The following is a 27,750-nucleotide window of genomic DNA, read 5'->3' on the forward strand; positions in this document are numbered from 1 at the left end:
CCGCACAGTAGGGCAGGAAGTGGCGAAAGCTCTGGGTTCCGACATCGATTTAGGGGAGATCCGCGGGGCCATTAAACGGATGGCGAGGAACAAGACCCCGGGCCTAGATGGCCTACCAGTGGAGTTTTATGCAGCTTACGCTGACCTCCTAGCCCCTCGGTTACTGGAGGTCTACAGGGAGGCGAAGAGGCTGGGGCGACTCCCGGGTTCGATGTGTGAGGCGTTGGTGGTTCCTCTCCTCAAACCGGGCCGAGACTCATCCGACCCGGGGTCCTACCGTCCCCTATCCATGTTGACGGTGGACTACAAAATATTGAGTAGCATCTTGGCCTCGAGGCTGCTGGGACATATGAGTTCCCTGGTGCATGAGGACCAGGCCGGTTTCATCCCACGGCGGAACACGACTATGAATATTCGTAGGCTGTTCCGCTTGCTGGGGGAACCATTTCTGGATGCCCCGTCCCCGGTAGTCTTGTCGGTGGACCTGGAAAAGGCTTTTGATAGCCTAGAGTGGGACTACCTCCGCACGGTGTTACGGAGATTCGGCCTCGGGGAGGGATTTGTCAGATGGACCGCGGTTCTGTATGCTTCTGCTTCGGCCAGGGTCCGAGCGGGCCCATTGATTTCATCGCGGTATCCGGTAGAACGTGGCACGCGGCAGGGGTGCTCCTTGTCCCCGCTTCTTTTTGCGCTAGCGGTGGAGCCCCTGGCGATGCACCTTCGCTCGGGCGCCCACTATACGGGCTTATGGACATCTGCGGGCCCGCATTATGTCTCGTTATATGCGGACAACCTATTGCTCTTCCTTGAGGACCCGGTCGACGCTTTACGGGGAGCGGAAGGGGCGCTCATGGAGTTTGGAGAGGTCTCGGGCCTCCGAGTGAACTGGTCTAAGACCTGTCTTTTTCCGGTACGTAGGGGTACCCCCACCCCTGCGTTGAGTAGGGAGATTAGATGGGAGCCAGACTGCTTTAAGTACCTTGGGGTATTCGTTTACCACGACCAACCCGACCTCCTTGATGGGAATATTGCCCGCTGCATTCGAGCACTCCGGGGTTGCATGGACTTTTGGGCCACGCTGCCGCTCTCAGTGGCGGGACGTATCGCCCTGCTCAAAATGGTGGCGCTTCCCCGGTTATTATATTACTTCCGGACTTTGCCGATCTGGGTCCCACCGGCCGCGTTTCGCCGCTTACGCTCTCTGGTGGTTGGATTCCTCTGGGGAGCGGGCCGGCGGAGGGTGGCCCTCACTACATTGATGAGGCCGAAAGACGAGGGGGGGCTCGCTGTGCCGGACTTCGAGAAGTACTATCTGGCGGCGCAGCTCCAGACCTTCACCCAGGAGATCGCCAGGGAATTCCGGGGCCCGGAAGACGGTAGAGGGACGGGTATGGCCAGGCATGTTCTCTCCTTTATAGCGCTGCGACAACGTTTGGTCCTGCGGGACTTGTCGATGGAGGAGCGGACTGTCCGACTGTGCTGGAATCGGGCCCACGCCCGAGGCCAACTGAGAACGCCGTACGCGCCTGAAATACCGTTGGGGATGCTGACGGCCCTCCCCCACGGAGGGGATTGGTCACGTTTGGCGGCCTGGGAGGATTCCGGTTTACAGCTCGTCGGGGATCTGTATGAGGACGGAGCGCTATTGTCCTTTCAGGATCTCATTGACCGCTTCGGGATCTCCCGGGGCGACTTTCTGCTGCACTCGGCCATTGTACGAGCGATCCAGGCACACTGGAGGACTGGGCAGGAGGAACCCCACTTATCTCAGGTGTGCCAGTACGTAATGATGTCGGCGGGCACGGTGAAAGCGGTCACTTGCCTCTACGGCAGGTTGATTACCGAGGGATTGGCTCCTCTCGCCACTTTGAGGACCCGCTGGGAGGAGGACATTGGTAGGGAAATCCCGGAGACGACCTGGGCCCAGTTGGTGAGACGAGCCTGGAAGGGCACACGCAGCACCCGTTTCCAACTGATCCACTATTATGTTCTCCATAGGGCGTACCTGACCCCGGTGAAAATCGGGCGTTATTTTGCCACGGCTTCGGCGGAATGCCCTAGATGCCCAGCTCAGGAGGCGGACCTCTTACACATGTTCTGGGCCTGTCCAGGACTGACGTCCTACTGGCGGGAGGTAGCGACGACTCTGGAGGAGGTGACAGGGAGACTCTTATCATTGGATGCGGCAGTGGGGCTCTTGCACTGGTTCCCCCATACCCCCAGGAATAAAATTTCCAGTAAATTTATCGACCTGGGGCTCCTCCTGGCTAAGCGAGAGGTGACCAGGAACTGGAAGGCACGATCTGGTCCGGCAGGCAGCAGATGGCGCAGTGAGCTTTTGAAGTGGGCGGCGGGTGAGAGCGCGCTGCGATATCAACTAGCTTGGAGGCAGGGTAATGAGAAGGCGCAGGAGGCCGCGATGGAGTGGGAAATGCTGGTGCAGGCCCTTAGGGATTATTGTGCCCCCAGCGATTCTGAAAGTGATGCAGCGACTCGCCCCGAGTCCCAGTGAACGTCAGCACTGCCAATTCTATTGCCTTCCCCGTGGGTCCAATAGCAGATCCCATGTTGATAGCTCCCTGGCGCTGGTGGTGGGGGGGAGGGGGGGTTTCTGAGTTAGTAGACATTTTGGGGGAGGGGGTTTATTTTGGGGGTTTTAGGCTTGTTTAGAAAAGCAGATGACGGACAGGGTATTATCCGGACCAGCTCCAGCATCCTACTGACCCCCGGTGCGTTTCGCCGCCCGACCCCAGGGTTGTGGGCCGGTTGGCTGTGTACAGACTTTACGGAGGGGGGCCGGAGGGCTTTATTCTATTACTACTGCTTGTGATACAATGCTGGTCGCTACTGTACTGATTTACCGATTCCTGCAATAAAAATATATTTAAAAAAAAAAAAAAAAAATGAGGGCCGGATGGAAGAGCAGAACAGCATCATTGCATGCGTGAGGCCAGGATGGAAGAGCAGAACAGCATCATTGCATGCACGAGGGCCAGATGGGAGAGCAGAACAGCATCACCTGCATGCATGGGGGCTGGATGGGAGAGCAGAACAGCATCATTGCATGCACCAGGGCCAGATGGAAAAGCAGAACAGCATCATTGCATGCACGAGGGCCGGATGGAAGAGCAGAACAGCATCATTGCATGCACGAGGGCCGGATGGAAGAGCAGAACAGCATCATCTGCATGCATGAGGGCCGGATGGAAGAGCAGAACAGCATCATCTGCATGCATGAGGGCCGGATGGGAGAGCAGAACAGCATCATTGCATGCGCGAGGACCGGATGGAAGAGCAGAACAGCATCATCTGCATGCATGGGGGCCGGATGGGAGAGCAGAACAGCATCATTGCATGCGTGAGGGCAGGATGGGAGAGCAGAACAGCATCATCTGCATGCATGGGGGCCGGATGGGAGAGCAGAACAGCATCATTGCATGCGTGAGGGCAGGATGGAAGAGCAGAACAGCATCATTGCATGCGCGAGGGCCGGATGGAAGAGCAGAACAGCAGCATCTGCATGCATGAGGGCCGGATGGAAGAGCAGAACAGCATCATTGCATGCACGAGGGCCGGATGGAAGAGCAGAACAGCATCATTGCATGCGTGAGGGCAGGATGGAAGAGCAGAACAGCATCATTGCATGCGCGAGGGCCGGATGGGAGAGCAGAACAGCATCACCTGCATGCATGGGTGCCGGATGGGAGAGCAGAACAGCATCATTGCATGCATGGGGGCCGGATGGGAGAGCAGAACAGCATCATTGCATGCACGAGGGCCAGATGGGAGAGCAGAACAGCATCATTGCATGCGCGAGGGCCGGATGGAAGAGCAGAACAGCATCATTGCATGTGTGAGGGCAGTATGGGAGAGCAGAACAGCATCATCTGCATGCATGGGGGCCGGATGGGAGAGCAGAACAGCATCATTGCATGCATGGGGGCCGGATGGGAGAGCAGAACAGCATCATTGCATGCGTGAGGGCAGGATGGGAGAGCAGAACAGCATCATTGCATGTGTGAGGGCAGTATGGGAGAGCAGAACAGCATCATCTGCATACGTGAGGGCAGGATGGGAGAGCAGAACAGCATCATTGCATGCGTGAGGGCAGGATGGGAGAGCAGAACAGCATCATTGCATGCATGGGGGCCGGATGGGAGAGCAGAACAGCATCATTGCATGCATGGGGGCCGGATGGGAGAGCAGAACAGCATCATTGCATGCATGGGGGCCAGATGGGAGAGCAGAACAGACAGCATCATTGCATGCGTGAGGGCAGGATGGGAGAGCAGAACAGCATCATTGCATGTGTGAGGGCAGTATGGGAGAGCAGAACAGCATCATCTGCATGCGTGAGGGCAGGATGGGAGAGCAGAACAGCATCATTGCATGCGTGAGGGCAGGATGGGAGAGCAGAACAGCATCATTGCATGCATGGGGGCCGGATGGGAGAGCAGAACAGCATCATTGCATGCGTGAGGGCAGGATGGAAGAGCAGAACCGCATCATTGCATGCATGGGGGCCGGATGGGAGAGCAGAACAGCATCACCTGCATGCACGAGGGCCAGATGGGAGAGCAGAACAGCATCATTGCATGCGCGAGGGCCGGATGAGAGAGCAGAACAGCTTCACCTGCATGCATGGGGCCGGATGGGAAAGCAGAACAGCATCATTGCATGCGTGAGGGCAGGATGGAAGAGCAGAACCGCATCATTGCATGCATGGGGGCCGGATGGGAGAGCAGAGCAGCATCATTGCATGCACGAGGGCCTGATGGGAGAGCAGAACAGCATCATTGCATGCGCGAGGGCCGGATGAGAGAGCAGAACAGCATCATCTGCATGCATGGGGGCCGGATGGGAGAGCAGAACAGCATCATCTGCATACGTGAGGGCTGGAATGGATGCAGGTTTTACTTTGGACACGTCCTTGCCGGTGGCGATTAAAAAGGAATTAAGACCGTTAGTGTCCAGTAGTTTGGAGTTCTTTTCATGGGTATTGTGCATTGGAGATCCTTACCGAGCTATGAAATCTTTTTACATATTAAATTAAGTATCTGTGTATCTTGTTGTAGCATTGGAAACATATTTTATCCATTTCGTTTTTTATTAATATGTTCTGTTGTTGTTGAACTACGCCTAACTCAGATTTAATTTTGTAATCTTTTTTTATTAATGTAAAGGGTTCTCATTCTATGTGTCGGGACATAAATGTCCCCTGCACAGCTCTGAAAAGAGTGCCCTCCACTGCATTGTTAGTTTCCTGTTCATGCTTTCTGTGTTTTTTATTTTTACCTTAGTGACGAAGACGACAATCACCACACTTATTCACTGTGGGATTTCCCAGAGTGAGGCTATGAGGGTGATGGGGCAACCAAACTTCGTGCCACGATTTGAGAGTAGTTACTGCCCTCTTACCCTGGCTTTGTGAGACGGGAGGTGATGGTCCATTGTTTCTACTGAAGGGTTGTTTTACCTGCCTCCTTTAGGGGGAGATTCCTTCTCGTGTCCCACTTAATCTGGTTGTTCGCTTCCATCTGTGTGGCAGGTATGTACACTGAGTGTATGGTGCAGGGTTGTTCATTTCCATCTGTGTGGCAGGTATGTGCACCGTATGTATGGTGCAGGGTCGTTCGCTTCCATCTGTGTGGTGGGTATGTGCACCGTGTGTATGGTGCAGGTTCGTTCGCATCCATCTGTGTGACAGGTATGTGCACTGTGTGTACGGTGCAAGGTCGTTCGCTTCCATCTGTGTGGTGGGTAGGTGCACCGTATGTATGGTGCAGGGTTGTTCACTTCCACCTGTGTGGCGGGTATGTGCACTGTGTGTACGGTGCAAGGTCGTTCGCTTTCATCTGTGTGGTGGGTAGGTGCACCGTATGTATGGTGCAGGGTTGTTCACTTCCACCTGTGTGGCGGGTATGTGCACCCTATGTGTGGTGCAGGGTCGTTCACTCCCATCTGTGTGGCGGGTATGTGCACCATGTGTGTGGGGCAGGGTCGTTCGCTTCCATCTGTGTGGCGGGTATGTGCACCGTGTCTATGGGGCAGGGTCGTTTGCTTCCATCTGTGTGGCAGGTATGTGCACCGTGTGTATGGGGCAGGGTCGTTCGCTTCCATCTGTGTGGCAGGTATGTGCACCGTGTGTATGGTGCAGGGTCGTTCGCTTCCATCAATGTGACAGGTATGTGCACCATGTGGATGGTGCAGGGTCGTTCGCTTCCATCTGTGTGACAGATATGTGCACCATGTGTATGGTGCAGCTTCGTTCGCTTCCATCTGTGTGACAGGTATTTGCACCGTGTGTATGGTGCAGGGTCGTACGCTTCCATCTGTGTGGCAGGTGTGTGCACTGTGTGTATGGGGCAGGGTCGTTCGCTTCCATCTGTGTGACAGGTATGTGCACCGTGTGTATGGGCCAGGGTCGTTCACTTCCATCTGTGTGACAGGTATGTGCACCCTATGTATGGTGCAGGGTCTTTTGCTTCCATCCGTGCAATAGGTATTTGCACTGTATGTATTGTGCAGCGTCTTTCGCTTCCACCTGTGTGGCAGGTATGTGAACCGTGTGTATGGTGCAGGGTCGTTTGCTTCCATCTGTTTGACTGTTATGTGCACCGTGTGTATGGTGCAGCGTTGTTCGATTCCATCTGTGTGACAGGTATGTGCACCATGTGTATGGTGCAGCGTTGTTCGATTCCATCTGTGTGACAGGTATGTGCACCATGTGTATGGTGCAGGGTCGTTCACTTCTATCTTTGTGGCAGGTATGTGCACCGTGTGTGTGGTGCAGGGTCGTTCGCTTCTATCTGTGTGGCAGGTATGTGCACCGTGTGTATGGGGCAGGGTCATTCACTTCCATCTGTGCAACAGGTATGTGCACCGTGTGGATGGTGCAGGGTCGTTCGCTTCCATCTATGTGACAGGTATGTGCATGGAGCAGGGTCGTTCACTTCCACCTGTGTGACAGGTGTGTGCACTCTGCGTATGGTGCAGGGTCGTATGCTTCCATCTGTGTGGCAGGTGTGTGCACTGTGTGTATGGGGCAGGGTCGTTCGCTTCCATCTGTGTGACAGGTATGTGCATCGTGTGTATGGGCCAGGGTCGTTCGCTTCCATCTATGTGACAGGTATGTGCACCCTATGTATGGTGCAGGGTCTTTTGCTTCCATCCGTGCGATAGGTATTTGCACTGTATGTATTGTGCAGCGTCTTTCGCTTCCACCTGTGTGGCAGGTATGTGCACTGTGTGTATGGTGCCGGGTCGTTCGCTTCCATCTGTGTGACAGGCATGTGCACTGTATGTATGGTGCAGAGTCGTTTGCTTCCACCTGCGTGGCAGGTATGTGCACTGTGTGTCTGGTGCAGGGTCATTTGCTTCCATCTGTGTGGCAGGTGTGTGCACTGTGTGTATGGTGCAGGGTCGTTCGCTTCCACATGTGTGGCACGCATGTGCACTGTATGTATGCTGCAGGGTGACAGTGCAGCTTGTGTGTCTGTGTGTGTGTGTAGCTGGGAGGAGGGGATTCACACAGGGCTTCAATTTCTGTGAATGGCACTACAAAGGGGTAGATCGTCTAGATGAGGCTGCCTAGGTGTTTTGTTAGCACAATTGATCTGCCACAGGGCTTTGGTGAGGGACAGTTTTCTGATGGTTTACACAACTGGAACGTGGACAAGTTCAGCAGATATCTTCTAGACACAAGCTGGTGCTAGACATAATGGCATTTTGCATCAAATCAACAAAAGACCTCACCTTCACACCTGTATTCCAAAAATATAGAATCAGGAGCAATATCAGGGTGAGGCAATTGACGTACCCACTTCCACCTTTTCCTTTTTTTCCCAAAAACATAATTAAAATGATGCACTGCAATATGATGATCTTTATTGTTTCGGAATGACAGAGACAATGGTGCTGTCCAGATTTTTCATCTATTTCTTTAAACTTGCAAGACACGTCCGCATAGGGAGAATCCGCTTTCCTGCATGTCCGGCAGAAGTTTTTATCCCAACCTGCACTTTATTGAAATGTAATGCCTGGCCATAGAGTACATACAATACACCTCCTGAATCTTCCAGCTGACTGCATAAAATTAGCTAAAAGACCCACAATTTAGTCTTCATATGTCTTCAACTGCAAGCTTTTGGCCACTTGGTGCCTTCAGAGACTGGTGGATCCAAGGACTTGTCAAAAAGAGACAGGCTTACGCAGGATTGATTACATTACCTATTTCACTTAGCAAAATATGGGCTTTAGTTCACTTCTATTAAAGTAATTTAGCTACCATCACTCCTTTTAGAAAGAGCTCCTCTCTTGACTGAAAGTGCACAGGGTCCCTGTCAACCAGATGCCACATGCCTGAAGCTCTTTTCCTAAACTGTATCTTTTATTTCCCAATTCGTACTGCTTCAGTACCCCTTGTAAGTCCCTAGTAAATGGTCCCCTGATACCTAGGGTATTGGCACTGAAGAGGGACCCCAAGGGTAGCAGCAAAAAACTCTGCCACCCTAGTGTCCCCTTACCAAGGCCAAGCGCACTGGCATTGTAGACTGCATGCCTTGGTGCAGACAAAACTGTAGAGTCAACATGCTACACATGCCTGTGTGCCAGTCCCCCACACTCTGCATGAGATACAGGTAAGCCACCCCTCTAGCAGTCCTTATTGCCCTAAGGCAGGGTGCACTATATTTCCTGTGAGGACACATCTGCATGAGCAGCTATGCCCCTGCAATTGCCATGTCGAACAGGTAAGTCATAAAGAGTACATTGACTGGACACTTGTGGTTACAAGTTCCCCAGCTGCATGATGGCTTCACTGTATTATGGGATGTTTGGTACAAAACATCTTATCTTAATAATCCTGCACTGATTCCACAGTCAGATTTATTACAATTTACACACAGAGAACCCCTAAGAAGAATCTTCTGAAAACATACCAACCCTTAGTGTGGTCATCAACTGGTGTAAGCCAGCCTTTCGCAACCAGACAGAGTTCTGACCTCATGCGGTGAGCACTAGCGAGCTCAGAGGTCGAGAACAAAGCCTGTCCTGGGCAGAGGTGTTCACACCTTCCCCCAGGTCAGGAAGAGCCATCTGTGGTGGGAAGCTTTAAAGGCCTTGCCACCTTTGTAACTCAACCTCAGCCTCTCCAAATAGAAGGAGTACTATGCCCCCTCTCCTGTCCTCACCCCTTTAGGCGAGAAAACATAGTAAGAATAGGAGTTGTGCCCCCTCTGCCAACTACACTCCTCAGGTGTTAGAGGCTAGGTGTAGCATATTTTTCAGTGCCCTTCATCTTGAAGATGGTGTGACTTATCCAATCAGGGTAGGGCTATCTCCCCCTCCCACATGAGTTTGGCATAATAGGGGGTGTAGACACCCCAGCTAAGGGGCCATTTGGCCACTTCCTGTCACTCCCTTGTAAACACTTCTACATTTAAAATTTAGGTGGCATCCCCAGACCCTGAACTTAGATTCCACGTTGACAAGAAGAAGATGAACGAAGAAACGCTGTTGGACCGAGAACTGCAGACCTCGTGGTGGACATTGGATGCACAATCCTGCCAACCGCCATAGAGCTTGACAATTGCCATCCTTCAACTCGTCTCATCACTGTGTGGCCTCCACAAACCCCGAGGAGTCACTACCACTTTGAAAATTGCCAAGGAACTCCCTCAAGAGAGTTACTATCTCCTTGCAGCCGCAGGCACCAAAAACAGCAAAGTCCCACCCAGCGTCGTCCAGCTCCCCAGCCCGCTCAATATCCCTAAGTGTCGTCCGAAGTTATGCCTGCTCTGTAGGGTCAGCTCAGCCTTTGCACCAAGTCTTGAGGCCCTAGAACCCACAAGAGCTGGAAGACACCAATACCTGGGGTACCAGACCCCCTTCTTCAAAAACCTACAAAGCCGAGTCAATGCAGACTACAACTCTACAGCTAACCAGCCCCCAAAGAGTGACTTCAGGCCTCCAGAGACCCACCTCAGCAGAGGCCCAGCAGCTCCAGAATCGTCGCTGCAAGGTGCCAACCTCTGACCGCGAGGTCCAACTCTGCCTGCCTTTTCCCAGCTGCACATCTGCACCCAGCCCAGCCGGAGCATCTTCAAACCAGCTGTGCTCCCACGGCCCCAGAGCCCTTGCAACCCCACTCTCCATTGAGAGCCCTCGGACTTTCTTAAAAGTCCCTTTTTGCTTTGCCTTTACAGGTGGCCCCCTGGGTTCGTAGCGCACCAGCTACCTAGTCCCTTTTTTCCCTGCTTCCTGAGAAACCCGGGACACTCCCAAGTTTGGACCTAGGCCCTGACTTTCTGATTTCTAAATAGGGTACCACACAATAAGTGTACTGCATTGCTTTTTCCACTTGCCTTTTTCCTTCTATAGGAAATGTTTTGTTTGTAATTGCGCACAACTGTGATTATTGCATTTTACTATGATTTATCGTATTGCCAAAAGTATTTACCTTGTATCCGAAGTTCTTGATCTAAATATTTATATAAAAGGAAGTATCATTTTTCTAATTTGGTATCCACTTCATTCTTTGGGTGGGTGCTTCATTTATTGCCTTGGTGTGTACAACACATTCTTGGCACTTCCCTTTGATAAGTCTAACTGCTCGCCCACACTACCACAAAATAGAGCATTAGTATTATCTGCTTTTGCCTCTGACAATAAGGGTCTTTCTGATGGATACATCTGCCAGTGGATTCCTCACCTTGTGAATATCCTCTGCACCGCACCCAATCGGAAACTTTTGTAGCTCTCCACGCCGGCGAGGTCATGGACGACGTCACAGAAGGTACGACTCCGATCGCGACCCCGCTGATGTCACTGGATTCATAACAGGACCTCGTCGGCGTGATGACGTCAGTTCCCTTTTTTCCACGCCGTCGACGCCAACGGTTTCATCTGTTCCTCTTGATTCTTTCGACAATGTCTGGGAGAAAATCTGGTTTTAAGCCCTGCAGGGAGTGCGGTAAGCAGATGTCCATCACTGACCCGCATGAAGATTGTGTGTGGTGCTTGTCTTCCGATCACGACATCGATGGATGTCCGTGCTGCAGGAAGATGAACCCGAAGGCATTGAGAGAAAGGAAGGCGAAACTCTTTATGGCCAAGATGAAGAAGGATAAGAAAGCAAGTAAGAAAAGATCAAGGTCGAGGTCTCCTTCCGAGTCCAGATCGGGCACGAAGAAGGCTCGAAGACGACGTCGGGACACTCGAAGTCGAAGAGACATGAGAAGAAGAAGCACTCTTCAAGACATCGTTCTGATAAAGAGCCGGCGCCGAGATCGACCTCTCCTCGACGTCACAGAAAGGATCATGTCTCTCCTTCACTGTTGAATCCGGGTTCTCCAGGGAATGTAGTTTCACCCGAACTCTCTCCGCGTCGATCACCGACGCCGGCTCCATCTCCGGATTCGGTCCATTCTCCGGATCCGAGTGAAGTTCAACCTGGACAGGAAGATCAGGGGCAGCCAGAGGAAGTTCCATTATCGGCGCCGACTGGCCCGACTCCAGGAACACCGGCTTCGGAGGCAGTACCGGGAGTTTATCCTCCATTCCCAGCTCCAGGTCAAGACCCATCGCATTACCTTAATGCCATGTATGGTGTCTTTGCAAGGGCAATGTACCCCTCTGGTGCACCTGCGGGTCCCATGGGTCCATTAGCTTTCAATTTGGGTGTTCCTCAGGCCTATGTCCAGGCCCCTTTTATGCCCTTTCTTCCGATGGCGCCGTCTTGGAATTTCCCGGCACCGAGAGCTCCGGCACCGTTCCAATCTTCACCGGCGCCGCCTGTTTGGCCTCGTTCGGCGCAAGCAGCGCCGTCGGAGCCGTGTTCGACACCAGTCCCGAATCCGACAGAGTCGGTTATGGATCCGTTGACGCCTGTGCCAATGATTCGCTCCAGGAGGGAGGCCCAAAGAGTATTAGAAGAGGAACGTTATCGACAGAAAGTGGAAGAAGGTGAGCTACCTGATTCAGAGGACTACTTTGCTGAATTAAGGGATGCCGGTGGCCTTGACATTTCCCCTGAATGGGAGTTTTCTCCTGGTTCAGATGCTCCATCAAAGGATGTAGCCCCCTATCATGTGGTTGTAAGAAAGGCTGCTGAATTATTGGACATTACACTCCCTACCACTGAGTTCAAGTCTAATTTATTGACAGAGGTATTACATTCGCCATCCTCAGTTGTTGAGCCTCTCTTTCCTTTCAATGAGGCAATTCTTGAAACTGTGCTAGAGGTTTGGAGGAAACCTTTGTCCCCAGGTCTATAGCACGGAGATATAGGGTGGCTCCTAACGATCTGGAGTTTTTAACTGCTCCCCCTTTACCTGAGAGTCTAGTGGTTCAGGCAGTACGCTCAAAAAGGTCTTCGGGAGCTTTCCCTCAAGTTCCAGCTGACAGGGAATCTAAACGGATTGACCAGTCTGCCAAAAAGATGTTTTCCTCTGCAAGCATGGCGTTGAAATCTATGAATGCTACCTGCTTGATGGGAAGGTACATCCATGCCTTGATGGACTCCTTTAAGCAGTTGCTGCCTAAACTGTTTGAGGAAGACAGGAAGAACTTTCAGGAAGTTTTGAACGATACCCAGGCTGCTGCACGTCAAGTAATTCAAAGTGGAGTCGATACAGCTGACTCGGTGGCAAGGATTATGGGTTCTGCAGTGGCAACAAGAAGGGGTGCTTTGTTGAAGTCTACAGACTTTTCAACAGATGTGCAAGCTACTCTGTTGGACTTACCATTTGATGGTTCTGGTCTCTTTGGTAAGAAAGCAGACGCTGCTCTTAAAAGATTTAAAGATCGCAAGGCCACAGCAAAATCACTTGGCTTGCAGACTCAAACTAGAAGCTCCTTTCGTAGGTACAGAGGATTTGGAAAACCATCCTTTCGTTCATATGGACAGCCTCGTCAGCAGCAGCAACAACAACAACAAAATAGACTGTACAAGTCGTATAGGGGAAAAAGTAGAGGCCGTCCACGAGGTCGTCAACCCTCCTCCTCCTCTTCCTCTTCCTCTACCTCCCCTCCTATTCCCGCAGCAAAGCAGCCCTAGATTCCCCATTCCGGAACATGTTGGTCCTGTAGGGGGTCAGCTTACTCATTTTCTGCAGGATTGGGAATCGGTCACTATGGACCTATGGGTTCTCAATCTTGTAGAGAATGGGTATGCTCTACTCTTTCGGTAATTCCCTCCAAATTATCCTCCTTGCCAAGGTTCTTGCTTGGAAGAACATCTCCTTCTCCTACAGGAGGAAGTTCTGACCTTGCTGAAAAAAAGTGCGATAGAGGTGGTTCCAGAGCAGGAAAGGGGTCAGGGATGCTACTCCCGGTACTTCCTGATTCCCAAGAAGGATGGCAGATTACGTCCAATCCTGGATCTCAGGATCTTGAATCTTTTTCTGAAGCAAGAAAAGTTCAAGATGCTCACACTTGCGCAGGTCCTTCAGGCGCTGCTGGAAGAAGATTGGATGGTGTCGATCGACTTGCAGAATGCGTATTTTCATATTCCCATCCTGAAGTCGCACAGGAAGTATCTCCGTTTCACGGTGGGCTCGCAACACTATCAGTTTGCGGTTCTCCCGTTTGGACTTACTACTGCACCTCAAGTCTTCACCAAGGTGATGGCAGTGGTGGCAGCCCATCTCAGGAGGGCGGGGATTCATGTTTTCTCCTATGTGGACGACTGGCTGATCAAAGCGGAGTCTCCGGAGAAGGTGTGTCGTCATCTGCAGGAGACAACCCAGTTGTTGTACAAGTTGGGGTTTTCGATAAATGAGCCCAAATCTCACCTGTTGCCCTCACAGTGCAACCTATTTATAGGGGCAGTACTGGACACTACTGTTTGTCGAGCATTCCCTCCACCCCAAAGGATTCTCGACATTCAGGAAATGATTCCTTTGTTTTACAATGGAGCGGTCGTTCCAGTCCTGAAGGTCCTTTTTCTGCTCGGTCTGTTTGCTTCCTTCATTCTGTTGGTCAACCATGCACGCTGGCACATGAGGGTACTCCAGTGGTGCCTCCGCAGGCAGTGGTATCAGCACAAAGGAGATCTCAGGGAGTCGATCAGGATCTCCAGAGAAGCTGCGGTGGATCTGTCTTGGTGGGGTGTGGAAGGCAATCTGTCCCAAGGAAAGTCCTTTCATCTGCTTCCATCAGTGGCCACAGTGATAACGGATGCATCCTCTCTAGGGTGGGGTGCTCATCTGGGGGATCTGGAGATCAAGGGTCTTTGGTTTCCAGAAGAAAGGTTACTTCATATCAATCTTCTGGAATTGCGGGCGATAGGTCTGGCGCTCAAGGCCTTCCTCCCTTCCCTTCGCGGTCAGTCGGTTCAAGTCCTGATGGACAACACTACCTCGATGTGGTATGTCAACAAACAGGGTGGAGTAGGGTCGCAGTGGCTCTGCAGAGAGGCTCTGCATCTCTGGTCCTGGGTTCAGGACCATCAGATTTGTCTAATGGCAAATCATCTGGCCGGAGTTCTGAACGTGCATACAGACAGTCTCAGTCGGCAGTTCTCGGCAGACCACGAGTGGAGGCATCATCCAGAGGTGGTTTGTCACCTCTTTCGGACGTGGGGAACTCCTCGGGTGGATCTGTTTGCCACTCAAGAGAACGCTCACTGCCCGTCATTCTGCAGTCTCCAGTATCCGATGCAGGGAGCGTCGGGGGACACGTTTCGGTTGAGTTGGAGCTCTCTACTCCTTTACGCGTTTCCTCCCATACCCTTGATTCCTCGGGTTCTGAGAAAGATTCGCCAAGACCGGGCCCAAGTCAGATTAGTCGCCCCGGATTGGTCAAGAAGTGTGTGGTACACAGATCTTCGCCACCTCTCCTCGTGCCCGCCACTCTGTCTCCCTCTCAGGGCCTACCTCCTCTCTCAGATGGAGGGGCAGGTTCTACACCCCCACCTCCAGAGCTTACACCTTCATGCCTGGAGATTGAACGGGGCAACCTGAATTATTTTTCTCTCCCGCCTGATGTGGTGGATGTTATTCTTTCAGACAGCCAACTTTCCACCAAGTCAATTTATTCTTATAGGTGGTCCAAATTTGTTTCCTGATGTGGAGAGAAATCTATTGACCCCTTAAGGGCCCGTTTGTCCGATATACTTCAATTTGCTCTTTCTTTGGCCCAGCATGGTTTTGCTGTGGCAACTGTAAAAGGATATTTATCGGCCTTGTCGGCATTCCTTTGTTTGTCGGACCAGCCGTCCTTGTTTAAATCTCCTATTGTGCTACGTTTCATTAAGGGTCTTACCAACAAATTTCCTCCTACTCCTTTTATTGTGCCTCAATGGGACTTAAATCTTGTATTGACATACTTGATGGGTTCACCCTTTGAACCTTTGCACAAGTGTCCCATGAAACTTCTGTCTTTTAAGACTGTTTTTCTTGTAGCAATTACCTCGGCAAGGAGGGTAAGTGAGCTTCAAGCTCTTAGTTCGAAACCCCCATTCTTGACCATTCATGCTGAAAGAATGGTACTCAGGACCAGGGCTGCTTTTCTGCCTAAGTTGGTAACTCCTTTCCATCTGGGGCAGTCCATTACCCTCCCTACATTTTATCCTCCCCCTCACCCTTCCACGGAGGAGGAGCGGCTTCACCGTCTGGACCCTATGAGGGCGGTGAGCTTCTACCTTGATAGGACTAAGGACTATCGTGTGGACGACCAGCTTTTTGTTGGATTTGCTGGCTGTAAGAAAGGAAGAACGGTGCACAAACGCACACTTTCAAGATGAATCATTTTATGCATTAAGATCTGCTACGCCCTGGCTTGTAAGGAACCTCCAGAGGGTATAAGAGCTCACTCTACTAGAGCAAAGTCTTCTACATCTGCTTTGTCTAGGTGTGTTCCTGTAGAGGCTATTTGCAGGGCGGCAACTTGGGCTTTTCTCCACACTTTCGCCAAGCATTACTGCTTGGATTCACAAGGTGAGGAATCCACTGGCAGATGTATCCATCAGAAAAACAAGTTACTTACCTTCGGTAACGCTTTTTCAGGTGGATACAGTATCTGCCTGTGGATTCCTCACATGCCCACCCGCCTCCCCGTTGTCTACTCTTCTATATCTACTAAGTGTATACGTTATATTTATAACTTTCAATGGAAGTGTTTAATTGTTCTTGCTTATTGCATTGATTTCACACTATGTGTGTGGGTCTGAAGGTTATGTACCATGTATACTGTGCCTATTTATGTCGGTCCCTCCGTGTGCCTCGGGGGCACGGAAAAAAGGGCGGAACTGATGTCATCACGCTGACGAGGTCCTGTTATGGATCCAGTGACGTCAGCGGGGTCATGAGCGGAGTCGTACCCTCTGTGACGTCATCTATGACCTCGCCGGCGTGGAGAGCTACAAAAGTTTCCGATTGCCTGCTGCGCAGGGGATATTCACAATGTGAGGAATCCACAGGCAGATACTGTATCTACCAGAAAAAGCATTACCGAAGGTAAGTAACTTGTTCGTTCAACCTATATCCACAGTGTACCCCATTGTGGTGCACTATATAGAGTGTTGGGTTTTCTACACTGTGACTAAAGTTTTTTTTATGAGTCTGCGGAAATGTTTTCCCCTGTGTGGAGACCTTCCCTACCTTGGAACTTACCAGTGTACTTTCCTATCTAATCTACCCCCTTTGAAACCATGCACACAGCAGACCTACAACACATTTCGTGCAAAGTGGCTTTCCTTGTTCCTGTAACATCATCTAGATGGATTAGTGCACCTCAAGCTCTGTGTTCGGAAGAACAATATAGTTTTCCAACTTAACAAGGTTTTCTTCACATTCCATCCTACCCATTGTTTTTTTGGGGGGGTTTCGTATCAGTCAAGCCGTCGCTGCCGGCATGTCTAATGGGTGGGGGGTATAGATGCGGGGTGGTGAGGCTTGTGAGTGGTCACGAGGGACTGCCGAGTGGTCGTGAGGGACGCCGAGTGGTCACGAGGTACTGCCAAGTGGTCTTGAAGGAAGGAGGGGGGTTTGCACGGGGAGGGAGGGGTTTACTCCTGGGTCTGGAAGAGGAAGCAGGCAGCCTCCCTCCCGTCCCCTAAGTCAATCACAAAGCTGCAATGGCATCGTTGTGATTGGTTGGGACGCTCACCACACAGGCGTCTATGGGAGGCCATTTTCTCCATCTAGGCTGCATGCAGCCTACATGGGGGAAAAGGGAGAGTGTGCAGGACTGGTTTGGTCGGCCCCAGCTGGCTGACCAAACAGTCAGCGCCCACAATAATGGGCAAGCCACTCCTCCCCTGCCCTAGAGCAGGACCGCCCGCCCCAAACCAAACCCTTCTGCTTTCTCGCAGTGCGAGAAGCAGAAACATAAAATTGTATTTATAATACCATTTTATGTTTCTGCTTTTCGCACTGCGAGAAAGCAGTGGGGTGACATTCCTCCGCCCACATGGGGGAGCCGCCCCTGTTGACAAGCAATCCCTCTCCCAACTTTTTTTCTGGCTCAAACATAGCCAGCAGAAAAATCTTGCCATGCCTTATATAAAAAAGGGGTCTGTAGTGCTGCCTGGTTACGACCACAGCTGTTAGACAAACCAAACCTCCATTTAGAAACAGGTGGAAATCTTCAATAGTTTGGCTTAATCTAAAGAAAACATATGTAGATGGATATTTTGTGGCAGATTCACCTGTTCTGAAATGGCTAATAGACCCCTTCTAAGAAAGCCTAAGGCTCATTTTACATGTAGAAAACAGCTACTGGTGCACTGATTTGTAATGTTCTCATTTTTTTTGCAGCCTGGAAATTGTGCATACACTTTCCAGACATTACTGTATTGACTGCAGAACTGACACTTTGATAGGCCGTGCCACCCTGTGCAGTTTATTTGTTTATATACTATTTGTCTCTTTGCCTTCTCCCTAGGAACCCTCCACCACTGTTGAGTGTAATTCAGCTTATTCTTTTATTCTAATATTAATGGATATAGAAGAGAATTCCATGACAGAAAAGGAAAAGTTACATACCTGTAAACCTTTTGTTTCTTATGGTTATTTTCTCTGAATCTATCGAAATCCTCCCCGCCTCCGGTTATCTTATTAGTTTGGGCATTGCAACACTGATCTTTCCATTAAATTTCCTTCAATTCAAACTATCTCTCTGACTCTGCACTACTTGGTAGAGCGTCTGGAATTCTTAAAGGTACATTATCAGTTAGCACAGTGTGTGCACATTCTATTAGAGGCTACATTTTCCCTTCTCATTGGGTTTTTAAAAGGGTCTGGAGCAGAAGAGCTTTCTGTCAAATGCATTGTAGTTTTAATTTGGCAAATTTGAGGTTGTTTTTTAAAACCCCCTAAAATGGGAAAAATTGTGCCTTCCTTAGGCATGTTTCCTTTATAAAAATTGTTTTCAAAATGGTGTTCCCGGGATCGTGTACTTGTCTGAAGATGTTCTACTGTTTATGAATTTAGAGTGAATTCCCTGTGAGAAGCTGGCTTAGTATCTGCTGCACACTTATGTAAGTGGGCACCCTACACTAATCCAGACAACCCTTATGGTGCTTTTAGTGGTCTTAGATAACCTTAGAAAGCTCTCTAAGTGGTAGCTGTGGAAAGCAGCCTTCAGGCTTAGTTCAGACGGAGTGTAAAGCAGCTTGTTTTACCAGAACATAATGTTATAGGTATAGATTAAGTGAAAAAGAACCACTCAGTGTTTAAAAAAATATGTGTTTATTATAAGGCACTCACTGACACATACACATATCTCCTAGTCGGAGATATACACAATGCACACAATACTTTTCAATAGAAACAGATTAGTAGCACAAATATACAGTGGTCACCGGGGGTAGACCAAACCATATACTAAAATAGTGGTGTGTGCGAACCACGACTTGAATCAATACTATACCCAGAAGACGTAGAAGTGCAGGGGAACCAAGGAACCACCCAAGGGAAGTAACCAGGGACCACACGGAGGCCCTGTGCTGAGTGGGAGCACGACTGTGGGCTCGATACGAATCAACGGGTAAGTCGCGGTTGCAATTTTAAAGAAGAGGGATCCTTCCCAGTGGACCCTGAAGAAACCCCATGGAAGACAGAAGGTTGGAGAGCCACCCCACCCATGGATACCCTTGTAACCAGGATACCTGCACCAGGGAAGCCGGGTAGAGAGGTCTGAAGTGGCGTCGGAAACCGCAGTCAAACTCAGTCGAGGACTTCAGGAAGATGCCGCTGCTGGAAAAGGTGAATGTGTCCTGTGGAACCCAAAGATGGATTCACGTCGAGAAGTACCTGTAAGCAGAGGAGACAGAGTCCATGCCACTCAGAAGTGACCACAAAGCAATACAACTGCCAGTACTGGAAAAAGATTTTTTCTTTTTTACCTAAAAAAACAGCTATGAATTAAACATAGCAGTCTGTTCTTATTTTTTAATCCTTATTTATTATAATCATTTTTTTCAATCAGAAAGCTTTTTCATTTTTTAAAAGACATTTCTGTGCATCTACAGATTTAATTATACAAAATATACAACTTTATAAAAAATTTACAAACACCATATACAAAACAAATTCTGAAATATGAAACACACCCACACAAATCTTTCGCACTTAAGTCACTCAATTCATAATCACAAACATGAAAAATTTCAACAAAAAAATATAAAGAACAAAATGATACATATGAGGTATAGGTCAATGTCAACACAAAATGTTTACATTTGAGAAAATTTGAAAACAAGAAATGAATTCCAGATTTACAAAAATTCAAGCAGTTAGAATGTTTATATTCAGTCTTAATCCAATTTTGCCCATCTATTAATTCTGTTGACCATTGGCCGTAAATGATCGACACGTTTCGAACTCCCTAACTTTTGGGGTTCTCCTCAGGATCAGTACAGTTTCTACAACATAAAGAATAATGACCAATTAGGTAGACTCTTCTAACAAGTCAGACAACAACTAACTAGAGCAGCCACCAATCGGCTTGAATCCACATACCTTGAGAATCCTCTCAGAAAACGTCTCACAGGACTGGTGTGATTCACGATTATATGGACACTGTAACATAAACGGTAAACCCACATGTAACATGCCATTCCAAGGTGCCTCCAAACATCCAAATCAAAACAAACATGTACACATTCGCTCACTCACCTCGCAAGCTGAGAAAATCGCTTGGAGTGTCTGCAAAAGTGATGGAAAATGGGGTCAGTCGTCTGGGCAGGCTTTTTTACAAAAGAATCCAAAGTGTTAAGGGCTTAAGCCGGGCTTTTGTCACTTACCCGGTGTGGGCGCTGACAAACGTTAACCCTGGGCACTTCCCGGTCCGGTCTGTATTTTAGTGGAGACTCAGTTTTTAAGGCTGCAGTGAATGCGCTAGTACCTGAAAGCGTAGAGATAAAGGACTCGTTATATCGCGGTCTCGTGTTTGTACGTCTTTGCTGTATCTTGCTATCCGGCTGATACAAGCAAACCTCTGCTAGTTGGAAATATGTCACTCACTTGGTGTCTCTCCAGGATGCGGCGTCTCCAGTCGAAGCTTTTTCGCTCGGCTTCATTTCTGGTCATGTGACCTCGTGCCTTTTAAAAGGGAAGTGCTCATTTTACTGATGGAAGACAAATTGAGGGGGAATTTGGCTCGTGTTTGTGTTGAACTTAATAAAAACCGGCGGGATAAACAGGCTCTGAGTTCGTGTTGAATCGACGGGATATGATCCTTGTGGGGCAATCAGTCAACGCCCCATTTGGATATTTTGCATGGAACAATGCATCATGGGCCTTGTAGTTTGGCATGAAATGGTCCTGGAGGCATGTTTAGGTAGAAGGATAGTAAGTCCATATCCAGTTGCGATGTCTTTCCTGGAAAATGGCATTATGGTCCTTGTAGTGTGAAGTAAACAGGTTCAGATAAAACATCTTCCAGTTCGTGACAATGAGTCAAGAAAAACTGTACACACGCAGTTGTTTGCATCTATTGGGTTCTCTATTATTGATTCCCTCGGAATATTTCTGAAATCTCGTTTAGCCCTGTGGTGGCAGTATTACATTTCATAATCAAGAAAGCCTCACGCTGTGACAGTTTTAATTCTAAATTACCGCCGCGTGCATCCTTTTCAATCTTCGAAATGATCGTCCATCGAAGTTCGTCTTCTTTATGTCCATGAGCAACCCAATGTTGTACTAATGGTGCGTTGGGGACCTGACGTCTTATCCTTGATTTATGTTTGGTTATTCTTTGTCTTGCCTCCCGGGTAGTCTTCCCTATGTACAATTTTGGACATGGGCACCAAATCCCATACACTATGTTCTTAGTCAGACAGTTCGTGAAGGTTAAGTGTTTCCAATATATTCTCTCGAAAGTGAACACCGACCATTCCTCTGTTGATGTACAGCAGGTGCAATTGCCGCACTTGTGGTGTCCCACTATTGGAGGTAATCCCAGCATGCCTCTTAGTGTTGATTTGGGTTCTCGGGGTAGGGCTGCTCTCACAATATGGTTTGCCACACTTTTTTCTTTTTTGTAAGCAAACAAGGGTGGTTCTTGCAGTTCACAATGTAAATCTTTAATTAAATGCCAATTCTGCATTACAATCTTACGTAGTTTGTGTGTATTGGGGTTGAAGGTGGTGACACATACAATCCGTTTTTGTTCCTCACGTGTTTTCTTTTTTAACAATGTTTCTCTTGGGACCCACCAAGCTCTTTTTAATGAATGCTTAAGCAGTTTTTTGGGGTATCCTCTAAGGAGTAGCCGGTCTAGCAATGCATTAGCATGTGAAAAATACTCATCTCTGTTTGAACAATTTCTCCTTATTCTTAAAAACTGTCCAAATGGCAGATTCTGCTTAAGGCTTCTTGGGTGGTGGCTTGTGTAGTGCAAGGCTTTATTCCTATCCGTTGGTTTTCGGAATAAAGTTGTCCCTAGTGTGTCTTCCATAGCGTAAACTTGGACATCTAGAAAGTTAATTGATTTGTTGCTTGCAATGTGGCTGAATTTGATGTCTTCAGTGCTCATATTCAACCATGTTATGAATTCATTTAGTTTATCATATGATTCAGACCATAAAAAGAAAACATCATCAATATAACACATGTATTTTGTTATATGCTCTGCGTACGGGTTGTTATTGTAAATAAAGTGGTTCTCATAAAGCCCCATAAATAGAACGGCTAGCTCCAGTGCGAAGGGGCAGCCCATGGCTACCCCTTTGATTTGAAAGAAAAATTCTGTATCAAATTCAAAGTAATTTTTCTGTAAGGCAAACTTTGCTAGTCTCATGATAAAATCTGTAGGGACTCTACTGGGTTGATCTCTTTGATTTAGAAACAGTTCCAAGGTTTCTAATGCCTGTTCTTGTGGTATCTGTGTGTATAAGGACACGTCAGAAGTGACCAGCAGGCAGGGAAGACAAATGCCTACCGATGTTGAGAGGCGACGATGACCTTGAAGCTGCAGCTGTGCGGACCAGGCGATGCTGTGGAAGACCAGGAGCCGTTCACGAGCTGTCCCACAATGTATGTCGAGAGTTGAGGGGTCGGTGTCCGTCGGGAGCACCAACAAGCCTGGGCAACTGCAAACAACATGGAAAGCAAAGAAGGTGCAGTGTCGGGACCAGCAAGGTCCAGGTGACTCACCACTAGCCGTGGAGTCAATGCAAGTCTCGAGCAATCCGGGGAACCCACTGAAATCAAAGAAATCGCTCAAGGGGATCCACAGGCGGGAGGCACTGGAGTCACAAGAGGACCTTGAGAAGCTTACCAAAGAAGCAGGCCCACGATGCAAGTGATACAGTGAGGATGACGATCTTAGTCACAGGTGATGCTTGAGGTTTGCGCTACTTGGAACCTGCAGATCTTGATGGAAGGAAGCCAACAAGCCTTTGCAACGGCAAGTCCATGCGGTGCACAGAGGTTCAGTTCCTGCTGCTCCGACAAGGGATACTGGCCTCAGACTTGGTGAGTGGACAGGGTAGGCCTCGAGAGAAGTGAAGAATCACCACGTGTGTTGCTGAGCCTTTCCGAATCCGTGGGAGCCCAGGATCAGCATACTGATCAGCTTAGTTGTGGTGCCAGCATATGAAGGGAAGTGACTCCTTCACTTAAAGGGAAATTCCTTCAGGTGTCTTGGATGCCCTCAGGCCTTGGAAGTTTCCTGTATGAAGCACAGGCATGGACATTGCAGTAGACGAGCAGGACGACAAGACCAGGAGCAGCAGGAGTCTTCCCAGTTGCAGTCGTGATGCCCAGAGCGAAGTCCAGCGAAGTTCAGAGTGCCCAGATGGTTGAAGAAGAAGTGGTGTTTTGAAATGAATCTTTTCCCACAACAAATCTAGGGACACCACCTTCAGGTAAGCCCTTACGTACCCTTAGAAAAGTGTTGGGACGATTCGCAGGGAGGGGTCAGACACAGTGGGGTGGATACTCCCATGTCTTTTGTCCAGTAACTCACCAGAGTGGGAGCCAATGGCTCCCTGATCCGGTTTGCACTTGACTGTGCAAGGAGGGCACCAAATGTGCCCTCAAGCAGACTGAGTGGCGCTGGCAAGCGCTCCCACCCGTCCCCAATATACTAAACCCTGTCTGGGAGGTGATAAAGTGATAAATGTTTTATTGATTGATTATTTAAAATCTTTACCAAAAACGAATACACAATATAACATTTCAATTAGAATACAGTAAAAGGGCGGTAATTTTAAAAATAAGCAATCATTTCATAATGTTAAAATTTCAGAAATATAAACAGTATAATAGTTAATGTTTTAAAAATTCCAGTTTTCTCCATGCACTTGTTAAAAATTTTGAGAGGGCAGAGTTAATATATATATCTTCCAAGCAAAGACACTGGATTAGTGCTTGTCTACATGTCCTTATTGATCTTTTGTTAAAGTGCCTTTTTAAAAGTGTTAATCTTTCATTTTTTAGTTCTGGGCAGAGGCATAATAGATGTATGATATTTTCTTCTCCTGTATTACACAGCCGACATGATATGTTGTTTTCAAGCTTTTTCCATGGCAGTGCATGAGATTCTCCAGGCAGGATTCCGAACCGGGCTTTCATGAATATATTTTTATATTTCCAGGTCCAAGCTGTATTCAAATATTGTTGCGGACTCTTTTTTTTATAACTATTTATTATAGACCAAGCATGTTTCCTTTTGACCAGGGACTCTTTGTCACTTATTATAGATAGGATATCAATTGTCTTATTTACAATTTTTTTGAAAGATTCCTGAGGAATAGTGGTCATCCAAATCTCCTTCAGCCCAAATTCATCCAAAGCCTTCTCGAGATACTTCCAAACAGATAGTTTATTATTGCCCTCTACTTCTTTCCATAAAAGCTCCGAGATTAAATTGTCCTTGTCATTTTTTACCCTATACCATACTTTAATTGTGTTACCCATCCGAGCATGTAGTTGGTTATTCAAGCCAAATTCTAGTCTAATTTGGGATTGTGAGGCATTTTTTGGTAAACAGAAAAGAGATCGAAAAGTTTTCGAGATTTCTTTGTTTATTGTTATTGCGTCCTTTCCGTTCAATGCTTCGCTGCCGTAGGTTAGGGAGGGTAGCAATTTTGCAGATATGACCTTGAGTAGCGGCTGGTAGGTTAAGTTACTGGTGGATTTTTTTATCATACCAAATGCACCTGTTAGGGAGTTCGCCTTCCGGGTGATGTCCAATATCTGGGGTTTAAAGCTACCATTGTCATCAAAAACCAGTCCTAGGTATCTATAGGTTTTTGTTTGCTCCAATTTTTCCTTACCTAAGAACCATTTCATATTGTATTTCCTTCTTAGATTTTTTGAGACAACCATAACTTTAGATTTGGATTCATTTATTACCATTTTATTTTTTATTGCGTACTCCTGTATACGTGTAATTAACCTTTGCAAGCCTACCTTTGTTCTACTTAAAAGAATAACATCATCTGCATATAGCAAATTTGATATGTGCTTATCTGCAAGTTTCGGTGGATGGGCATTTATCTTATTCAGTGTTTCAGTTAGATCAGTTAAAAACAGATTAAATAATAAAGGTGCCAATACGCAGCCTTGCTTCACGCCGCCAAGAGTTGGTATTTCCTTAGTTAATGATCTGCCATTCCCAATACGAACTTTGGCCCAAGTTTTTGTATACAGGAGACTGATCAGGTATATTAAAGGCTGAGGAATCCCTTGTGCTTGCAACTTTTTCCATAAAAGATCTCGGTTGACACAGTCAAAAGCTGATTTAAAATCAACAAAACATAGAAACAGTGATTCGCCCTTTAAGATTGCCTTTTCCATTAAAATAGATAGTGCCAGGATATTAGAGGTAGTACCAAGTCCTTTAATGAAGCCGGTTTGGTTTGGCGGGAGGATGTTATACTTTTTCACCAAGTCAGATAAGATTGTTAGCAGATAGGCTGCAAAAAGTTTTGCATCAGTGTCCTGTAGCGTTATTAAACGGTAGTTTTCAGGAAGCGCCCAGTCTCCTTTTTTAAAAATTGGGGATATTAAGGAGCCTCTCCAGCTTTCAGGTATCTCCCCTTTAGTAACTATTTCTTTAAAGACCTTTACAAGTACTTCGGCCCATATTTCCGGATCGTCTTTGTATATAGAAAAGGGTATCCCGTTCGGTCCTGGTGCTCCATTTTTCTGCTTCTTTATTAGTTTAACAATCTGCTCCTGTGTTATCTCCATGACTGGTTCTTGATTTGTTATTGCAGTTTCATTCCATGGGCTATGGTCTTCAATTGCCTGTACTGCTGGATGGGGATTTAGATGATGGCTTAAAAAATGTACCCATTCTGTTTCAGTCAATACTGATGAGACTATTGTTTTATCTGGCCTATTTAGGGTATTAACCATCTTCCAGAACTCCCTCGAATTTCCTAGGTTACTAGCATAAAATATACGAGTCCAAAGAGCGTTATTGGCCTCAGTTTTTTCATTCCATATTATCTTCTTTAGATTTTTGTTTGCCACTTTCAGGGCAGTTCTAGTTTCTTCTTTATCTGGAAATTTAGTCAGCTCTTTCCTTAATCTATTTCTGGTTCGTTTCATTTTCTGCACTGCGCGTGTGAGATTGATATTGGTTACCCTCTTTATTACCTGAGTCATTTGGCCATCTCTAATGATATTGGAATTACCTTTACTAGTAGGCAGTCTGGCAGTGAAACTGGCCCATTGTTCGATTACTGATGCAAATGGTGCCTCTTCGCTGCATTCCTGTAGCCGTTTTAATGCCAGATCACTTGTCAGTTGGTTGTTTCGAGATTCTGTTTTCCAAGTTAACTTTTTATAATTAGTGGTTCCAATTTGACCTTCAGTTGTTAAATAGATTTGGTGATTTTTATTTTTGAATGTTGTGGTAATGATTTGCTGACAATGATCACTCTCCAAGACTTGCTTTAGATGGTATGATGTACAGTTGCCAAAGATATTTAGTGATACCATAGTATAATCTATGCGGGATTTAGTACTGTGGGTGTAGTAGGACCATGCCGGTGGTGAGTCTGTTGAAAATCTTCCATTGAGTGTTCGTAGCCCCAAGGCTTCCATATCCTTTATAAAATTTATACCTAATTGTTGAAGGCCTTGTATACACCTCCCTGTGACAGGATACCTATTGTTCTGCCTTCCCCTGCTTGAGCTGGCTCAGCAGCAGGAGGGCATAATCACATTTCTGCTCGGCAACATCCATGTTGTGCTGTCCGGGTCAGAAGACTGGTACAGGGAGCACTGCGGGCCTCCCTGAGGAGCTTTACAGTGCATGGAATCATACCCCCACACCCTTTACGGTGTAAGGGTATGATTCCACCATGTTTGATACCAAACATGACAGAGGGTTCGTTACAGCCAGTTTAGAGATGGTCATCGCGTAATGACGCATGGCCACTGTATGTATCATAATGGCTGATGCACTTACAATCCAGGAAAATGGACTGCGATGGTTGCAGGGGTGTCCTGCTCATGCAAGGGCACCCTCATACTTAGAACCCAACACCCTGTCTTCAGTATTGAAAGGTCTGCTTTAGGGGTGACTCATAGGTTTTAAGTACAGTGACTTTAGATATAGGGAAACCTATATATTTCGTAAGTGGTGCTAGCACCAACTTGCACAGGCTGCAATGGCAGGTCTGTAGCTACAGTTTGAGTGGTCTCCCACAGGTGGCATAATACATGCTTCAGCCCATGGGGGACCCTTGGTGTACCTATGCCCTGGGTACCTCAGTACCATATACTAGGGACTGATAAGGGTACACCAGTGTCCAATCTGGGATGTACCTAAGTACTCACCATAACCAATTTAGGGGGGAAAGCACAGAGACCGGGGTTCTGATTACCAGTTTCCCAGTCAACTAGTCAGAAATTGCATAGCACCAGTCAAAAAGTGGTGGTAACCATAAAAGCAGATCCTACTTTCCTACATTCCCTTTCCAGAGAAATACGATTACAGGTAAGTAGTGTTTCCTTTCAACATATGCAGGAGTGGGTTGAACCTTTCAAAGTGTGTGGAATGGTTATAACTGTCCGGCCACCTCTTGGTTGGCTATAAGCAGTAATGCCTTTAATGCAGGAATGGATTTAAAGATTATTGAGAAAAGAATGGCTTTACCCTGTCATGTAATTTTAGTGGCTCGAACATATGCAGTGATGCATTTTGTGCAGGAGTGGGTTGTACAGTTTCCATGCCATCTCTCCTGGTCAATTAACAGCTGTGGTGCTGTTAAGAAGCCCTTTCTTTTCCAAAGATGTGTGGGTGAGCCGTGCAATAGTTTCCTGTTTTAACTCTACACAGCTC

General features: G+C 47.9%; 1 protein-coding gene across 1 annotated transcript in view; it reads left to right on the forward strand.

Moving 5' to 3' along the window:
* CFAP65 (cilia and flagella associated protein 65) overlaps window positions 1-27,750 on the forward strand; it is a 621,863-nt gene that overhangs the window by 268,672 nt on the left and 325,441 nt on the right. The window lies entirely within an intron of this gene.

The sequence above is a fragment of the Lissotriton helveticus genome, chromosome 3_1, assembly GCF_964261635.1.
Source record: "Lissotriton helveticus chromosome 3_1, aLisHel1.1, whole genome shotgun sequence".
Lineage (NCBI taxonomy): Eukaryota > Metazoa > Chordata > Amphibia > Caudata > Salamandridae > Lissotriton > Lissotriton helveticus.